The 8,408-nt window shown below is 42.6% G+C and overlaps 1 long non-coding RNA gene across 2 annotated transcripts; it reads left to right on the top strand.

The window, feature by feature from the left end:
• The first annotated feature begins 1,130 nt into the window (after positions 1 to 1,130).
• On the top strand, positions 1,131 to 8,196 carry LOC134480397 (uncharacterized). Of its 2 annotated transcripts, XR_015629671.1 has the most exons (4): positions 1,131 to 1,194; positions 2,926 to 3,187; positions 4,119 to 4,211; positions 5,940 to 8,196. It is a non-coding gene; the product is annotated as an uncharacterized LOC134480397 (long non-coding RNA). The 2 variants fall into 2 exon arrangements; XR_015629670.1 differs by lacking the exon at positions 4,119 to 4,211.
• Positions 8,197 to 8,408: the final 212 nt, after the last annotated feature.

Genomic DNA, 8,408 nt, shown 5'->3' with positions numbered 1-8,408 from the left:
ATCAATCCCATTACAGATGGTTGTGAGCCACCATGTGGTTGCTGGGATTTGAACTCAGGACCTCTGGAAGAGCAGTCGGTGCTCTTAACCACTGAGCCATCTCTCCAGCCCTATTGTATCTTCAAAAAGATGTTTCCTGCTCACTGTCTAAGTCCTTCCAGCCTTGATCTTATCTCTCACCCATTTAATCATATAGTTTCTTAATTCTAGAACATTTCTAGGAAAAAAAAAACAGTATAAGATGGGAATCTAAGCAGAATTTAGTGGCCCTGATATTTCGATGCATTCTAGTCTTGACAAATGAACCGAATTATAAAGACAATGTTTAAGCAGTCACTCTTGTAGCCATGACAGAGTCGGAAAAATGTGCCACCTCTTGCTAATTAACTGTTGTTTCTTTTGTTTACTGAGTTTTAATTTCCTGCTTATGAAAGGGATTTGTCATTAAAGATCCGCTGCTCTATTCAATTAGTGTGCCGAGAAAGCTCAGAAGGGAGGCAAACTGGATTGTCTAATTACCTAAGTTGTGCTAACTAGCCCCACGTGGTAAAGCCCTCTACCCTTTGCAAACCTTGAATTCATAGCCTCTCAAATTAGCAGTTGCTTTCGGTTGCAAGGTCCTAATGAAGGAGACTGTCATCTGCCCACATCCGCCTGGGTTCACAGCGATGCTGTTAACGAGGCCTCTAGAGGGCGATCCTTCCTAATTTTCTTAGGCTCTGGGTCTAGAGGCAGGGGCTGGAGTGCTCACCGTCTCAAACCGGGTAACCATCGCCCGTTGAGGGTCACAAAACAGAAAATGTCACTCAGGCTTCTAAGTTGCCTGTGTGGCACATCAACAACGCACTTGTCAGTTCTCACACCATCGTCTTCCACTGCCATTCCTTCATCGATACAATGTTGATTCAGGGAAGTACCATCCATCCGTGTAGCGAACCATGCCATCTTCCTCGGGGTACTTTATCTTCATGATCCATATGAACATACTAATTCATTACATGTCCCACCTGGAGGATGATGTCACAGGTGAGGCAGGTACAGGATAGAAGGAGGCCTGTCATTGGAGGAGAAGGAAGGATGGGCGGGAGATAAGTTTGAAGGAAGGGGAGGAGACTAAGGGAGAGGGAGAAGGAGACGGAGAGAGGGGAGAAGCCATGGCAGGTGATGTTAAGATTCTGCTCTGTGTATTTACAGGTTGTTATTAATGTTCTTAAGGGATGGATGGTACTGGGCTTTGTATGTTTAAGTGGGCAATTATATCTTACCAATTGGATCTAAGATTACTGTGTTGTGTGTTCTTTTATGTGAGGGTTTGAGTGTAGGAAAGTGTGCGGCTGGGCTGTGTTTCCGCCAAGATATCTGCTAGATATCTTGGGGCACCTGTGGTGAGGACCTAGCGGGTAAAAAGACCACAATACATTTTTATTTTTATATTTTTACAACAACACCCACCTTCCTGGCTATTACTTGGTTTCGTTTTCTCGAACATAGATTTTACAGCACACATACACACAAATTAAATCATTACTAGTAAGCAATATGCTACCTAAAAAATGTGGGTAGCCATGTACAGTGAACACATACAATATGTCATACCCGTTCTTAGAAGTCAAAGTCCCCCAAATCATTTTCCAAGGGACTCAATTCTCCTTGGTAAAGACAGATTGGAACCCCCAAGTTTTTTTTTTTTTTTTTTTTTTTATTAACTTGAGTATTTCTTATATACATTTCGAGTGTTATTCCCTTTCCCGGTTTCCGGGCAAACATCCCCCTCCCCCCTCCCCTTCCTTATGGGTGTTCCCCTCCCAACCCTCCCCCCATTGCCGCCCTCCCCCCATAGACTAGTTCACTGGGGGGAACCCCCAAGTTTTAAAATACTTATCTGAGATTTAGTTGCAAATCCATCCCAAGTCGAGAATTCTACCACTAGCCTCTGCAACTATATAGGGACTCACATCCCACGAGCAGTTCCCAGGTACCAGGAACGGCCTGGTGCCTCAGCTGGCATCGTTTAACGTGGATGTACCTTTGGTGTGTGTGTTTCGTACAACAACTCAGCGAGGTGTCCACTCATTTACCAAAATGAAGACTTGGGGGCTCAGAGATACTAATCGGCCCTGCATTACTTTGTTGTAACTTCGTTTAACTAGAACGCGAGCCACTCTTCCCGACCACAGTCTGTTTTCTCGCCCTCTGCACACGTTATACATCTTACCCATTCCAAATGTTTGTTGACCTTGTTGCTTTAAGGATAAAAGAATTCAAATAAATCTCAGGGAAAAAAAAAACAAAACAAAAAAAAAACAAAAACAAAAAAACGAAGAATCGATTGTCCTAGTCTCCCCAACTCACATCCAGCAAAACAAACTCAAGTGGCTTGAGCTTTTCTAAACCTTGATTGCAGAACAGAGTGCAGAGATGGTGTTGAGTATGTATAAATTGCACCTTCTGGGATTAGATCACCTACCCTAAAACTTCAGCACCTCCACCAACACCGCTTATGAGCTGACTTTAAACAAAGTACCTGGCCACTCTGGGCCCCACTCTTATCATAGACACTGAATGATAATGTTTCCACAGGTAAAGCTTATATAATTATATGAAAAGTACTTATTGAATCTGGTCAATACTCCATTCATATGTCTTCTTCCTGGTTTTGATGTCAGAGGTGAGAAAGAGGATAACTGACAGGCATTATGAGTAGATCATATCAGCTTAAAAAGACGATGTGCATAGCAATTTAGCTTCTCAGTGAAGCATCTCCTGTAAATAGTTCAGTGTGTGTTCGTGTTTTTCTAGTTGAGATGATTTTCATGGGTTCATAATACTTCCATGGTATATAGACAAGGAAGAAAGTCTACCTAATTTATTAAGTCATATATGAGTTTCATTCAAAAGCCGTTCCCCACCCATGATTCCTTACAGCAAAATCAAAATGCTTGGGAACCATATCTAGCTCCCTTCTGAGAGACACAGCCAAAATATGGCAAATACATAGACGAATGCCAGCAGCAAACCACTGAACTGAGACCAGGACCGCTGTTGAAGGATTCGGAGAAAGGACTGGAAGAGCTTGAAGGGGCTCGAGACCCCTTATGAACAACAATGCCAAGCAACCAGAGCTTCCAGGGACTAAGCCACTACCCAAAGACTATACATGGACTGACCCTGAGCTCCAACTGCATAGGTAACAACGAATGGCCTAGTAACAGCACCAGTGGAAGGGCAAGCCCTTGGTCCTGCCAAGACTGAACCCCCAGTGAACGTGATTGTTGGGGGGGAGGGCAGAAATGGAGGGAGGGTCGGGAGGGGAACACCTATCGAGAAGGGGAGGGGGAGCGGTTATGGGAATGTTGGCCTGGAAACCGGGAAAGGGAATAACAATTGAAATGTAAATAAGAAATACCCAAGTTAATAAAGATGGAGGAAAACAAAACACTTTGGAAGTCAAAATTGTCCTTGTAGGGAAAGAAAAAATATCTAGCATGAATCATACTTCCTTTCCATCCAACATTTTGAGAAATTCAATATTTCACCAACAGCTTGGTCTCCATTTCAGCCTAACACCTCTTCCTTCAGAAGTAATGGCCCACAACTTTAGGAGAACTTCCTAACAAATATTATACCTGACAGATAGAAAGTCTGCTGCACAGTATACACAAGCTCCTTGGCCTCTACTAATTTGTCTTTTGATTTTCTTTATACTTAAAGTATCCATTAACTATAAAAGTAACTTTTATTTGCCAGATGTAGTCGTCATCTCAGAGGCATACTACAGAATAAACTCACCCTTTCTAGTTCTTCCTGAACTCTAGCTGGCTGGTTTAACTCAGCTATGCTGGCTTAAACTCCTCTCCAAGCTGATTGATTCAAACTGGTATCTCTCAGCTTCTCACTGGATTGCTCTGCTTGGCCTCAAACCCTACTGCCTCCACTCACTGACTGAACTCAACTGTACAGACTAGAATTGACTCCCAACTTACTAACTCCACTGAACTCAACTGACAGAACAGAATTCCCCTCTCCCTTCCTGTATTCCCTTTCCTGTCTGTCTTGTGAGAGTTGATAATAATTTATTATCACATTATTCATATAATTATATTTATCTCTTATTCCAGCCATGTTGCTTGGTTAAAAATTCCTCTACAATTAACAAAGCAAATGGCAAAGAAGATACACCTTGTAACCAGCTGCTGGAGGTGACACAATTGGTGGGTTCCCCTGCAGGATTGTAGACCTTCAGTTATCTTTTGAATTATTTGTCTGATTACTACTCTGTGTATCAGCACATCCATCTCTTGGCAGTCTTCTTTGTGTGGCTTTAAGCATCTTTTTACAGTGAAATTGACTTCTGGTTATAAGGGGAGGTAGATGGGCCCCTGCATGTATAAGTGGCTTGACTGATAAAGCTAAGATTTCATGAAGGAAGGCATATTTGTCACAACCACATAATGCATACCTATAACTCAGTGCATTGTGTGTCAGTCTTTAATTTATGCTCCTAACTTCATTTCTGAAGTTACCGTCTCATAATGGCACTCACACAAATTCTTCCCTTTAAAATTATAGCAGTTTTCTTACCCTTGCCACCATTGACAAACTGAACCTAATAGTTCTTTAGCATGGTGGCTGATGGGGAAACTCTGATCCCTGGTCTCTATACTTGCATACCAATAACTAACTCTTCCCCTAGGTTGTAAAACCCACAAATGTCTCCAAACATTGCTAAGTGTCCCTGGCAGAGCAAAATGGTACCTTGCTAGGAACCATTTTTCTGCTCATCCCTAAAAGAGACATCTATACCTCCTCCTCGAAGGCCCCATGAATATCATGAAAGAGAGAGCAGAAAAATATGCATAAGTGGGAGGAAAGAGAAGTGTTGTTGAACGCTATCCTCCAAGAAGGATATGGTCCTTGCACTTGTGAACTCTCGGTGCCCATAATTAACTGAACAAGATTGTACCAATCAACATTATATTGTAGAGGCAAAGGGCTCACAAGGCCCCAGCCATCCCTTTCTAAGTCATGAATGATTGCTGGGAGGGAGGGGACATTTTCTTCAGTAGTGCCTTGCCTGTGTTCCTCTAAATAACCTCTCACCCATGATCCTATATGCAAATCTGCTTAAAGTCACGGGTTCACACACAGGACATGGAGTAGATGGGGGACAAGTTGGGAAAGGAGGATGAACAAGAGAGGGGAGTGAGGGTGACTATGATCAAAACACATGCAGTGCATGTAAAAAGATGCATATAAAACCAGTTACCCGCACAGCTAATCTATAATAATAAAAAAAAACTTTCAAAGCCAGAAAGAATCGTCCACCAACTGGCACTGCCCTGTAAGTCTTAAATTATATCTGATGTTTGATTCTTATTTTCAATTTTAGCGATAGACATCAGATTTTTTTCCTCTTTATTATACCGATAGATAGAAGATCGTTTTTCAAAAATCGTGAATCCTTAATTGGGCCTTGCTGAGTTCTGGAAACTATAAGCCAGTAGCCTTATGATAGTGGAAGCAATCCATTAATGAACTACGGCATTGTCTGCACACCTGTTCTCCCATTTAGCTCATCTATCAGCTTCCATTATCTGACTCTAGTGAAGCCTTCCTGCTTTCCAAATGTGAACGGCTCAGGAGAGCCTCAAGACAAAAGCAAGCAGTTGCCTAACTGCGGATGATGCATAGCTATGCAGAGCAGGTGTAATCCAGGGCCCAGGAAGCCGTGGGACTTAACAATACTGCTACTGTATAACCTGATTGCTGAAGAACGACCTGTATATTCGAAGTGCAGACATGTGTGGCATTGGGGCCAGCCTCAGATGAAGTTATCACACATACCTAGGTCACTTTGGGTCAAATGCCACCTTGTTTTTAACATCCTCCTTCTTTGGAGCAGCTTATGAGTACAATTTTCCTGGTTCTGTCTGCTCCAGGGCTTCCAGTGCTTAACCCATGTACTTTGGCCTTTCGTGAACTCCATTCCTGAATGATCTCACAGACTCATCTGCCGCCCTCAGCATTTCCCAGCAGGTGGACCGGGAAGAGTTCACCTTCCTAAAGCACAGCTCCTGGAGAAGCGAGGTGGTTTTTTTGAACTCTGTGGCTTAAATGCCAAAGTGTATACCGCCTGAAATTTTATCTAAGAATTCCAGATCCTCAGCTTCCCTTGAAGAATTCGCCTGTGACGCTGCTGATAGTGAAGCAGGCTACTGCGGCTAAGGCACAGCTACCTGTCTAGACAAATCAGACTGTTCGCTCTCATTTGCCCACCACTTGCTTCCCGCTTCACTCAGTCTTCACTCTGACCTGCTTCACTTCAGTCCGCCTGTAAGTTTGGGGTTATGTCATTTAGTCCTAAAATATTAGCATGCTAAAGTGGCAACAGTTTCTGAAAGACAAAATCAGTGAGGATAGGGTACGATTAAGTTTAAAATAACTAATTTTATTGACCTTAGAGCACATTACAGGCATCGTTTTGCTTCATAATAGTCATGCGTGCAGATCAATCCATGCTTATCACCCTGTACAAAGCTTAAGTCCAAGTGGATCAAGGACCTCCACATCAAACCAGATACACTCAAACTAATAGAAGAAAAACTAGGACAGCATCTCAAACACATGGGCACTGGAAAAAATTTCCTGAACAAAACACCAATGGCTTATGCTCTAAGATCAAGAATCAACAAATGGGATCTCATAAAACTGCAAAGCTTCTGTAAGGCAAAGGACACTGTGGTTAGGACAAAACAGCAACCAACAGATTGGGAAAAGATCTTTACCAATCCTACAACAGATAGAGAGGCCTTATATCCAAAATATACAAAGAACTCAAGAAGTTAGACCGCAGGGAGACAAATAACCCTATTAAAAAATGGGGTTCAGAGCTAAACAAACAATTCATAGCTGAGGAATGCCAAATGGCTGAGAAACACCTAAAGAAATGTTCAACATCTTTAGTCATAAGGGAAATGCAAATCAAAACAACCCTGAGATTTCACCTCACACCAGTGAGAATGGCTATGATCAAAAACTCAGGTGACAGCAGATGCTGGCAAGGATGTGGAGAAAGAGGAACACTCCTCCATTGTTGGTGGGATTGCAGACTGGTAAAACCATTCTGGAAATCAGTCTGGAGGATCCTGAGAAAATTGGACATTGAACTGCCTGAGGATCCAGCTATACCTCTCTTAGGCATATACCCAAAAGATGCCCCAACATATAAAAAAGACACGTGCTCCACTATGTTCATCGCAGCCTTATTTATAATAGCCAGAAGCTGGAAAGAACCCAGATGCCCTTCAACAGAGGAATGGATACAGAAAATGTGGTACATCTACACAATGGAATATTACTCAGCTATCAAAAACAACGAGTTTATGAAATTCGTAGGCAAATGGTTGGAACTGGAAAATATCATCCTGAGTGAGGTAACCCAATCATAGAAAAACACACATGGTATGCACTCATTGATAAGTGACTATTAGCCCAAATGCTTGAATTACCCTAGATCCCTAGAACAAACGAAACTCAAGACGGATGATCAAAATGTGAATGCTTCACTCCTTCTTTAAAAGGGGAACAAGAATACCCTTGGCAGGGAATAGAGAGGCAAAGAGTAAAACAGACACAGAAGGAACACCCATTTAGAGCCTGCCCCATATGTGGCCCATACATATACAGCCACCCAATTAGACAAGATGGATGAAGCAAAGAAGTGCAGCCGACAGGAGCCGGATGTAGATCGCTCCTGAGAGACACAGCCAGAATACAGCAAACACAGAGGCGAATGCCAGCAGCAAATCACTGAACTGAGAATAGGATCCCCATTGAAGGAATCAGAGAAAGAACTGGAAGAGCTTGAAGGGGCTCGAGACCCCTTATGAACAACAATGCCAACCAACCAGAGCTTCCAGGGACTAAGCCACTACCTAAAGACTATACATGGACTGACCCTGGACTCTGTCCCCATAGGTAGCAATGAATATCCTAGTAAGAGCACCAGTGGAAGGGGAAGCCCTGGGTCCTGCTAAGACTGAACCCCCAGTGAACTAGATTTTTGGGGGGAGGGCAGCAATGGGGGGAGGACAGGGAGGGGAACACCGATAAGAAAGGGGAGGGGGCAGGGGGATGTTTGCCCGGAAACCGGGAAAGGGAATAATACTCGAAATGTATATAAGAAATACTCAAGTTAATAAAAATAAATAAATAAATAAATAAAAATTAAAAAATAAAAAAAAATAGTCGTGCGTGCATACAGTGCCTATAATTGTCAGCTGTCCTAAGTCTGCATTGTCAAATGCTAGTCACAATTTGCAGTCTTTAAAATGACTTACGTTGTTTAATTTTCACAACAACCATCCGAAGGACATGGTGTTATTTTACTCCTATTGGTAGTAAGCAAC

Source organism: Rattus norvegicus, chromosome 9 (genome assembly GCF_021556685.1).
Source record: "Rattus norvegicus strain SHRSP/BbbUtx chromosome 9, alternate assembly SHRSP_T2T, whole genome shotgun sequence".
Taxonomy (NCBI): Eukaryota; Metazoa; Chordata; class Mammalia; order Rodentia; family Muridae; genus Rattus; species Rattus norvegicus.
This window is presented reverse-complemented; position numbering and strand designations above follow the sequence as displayed.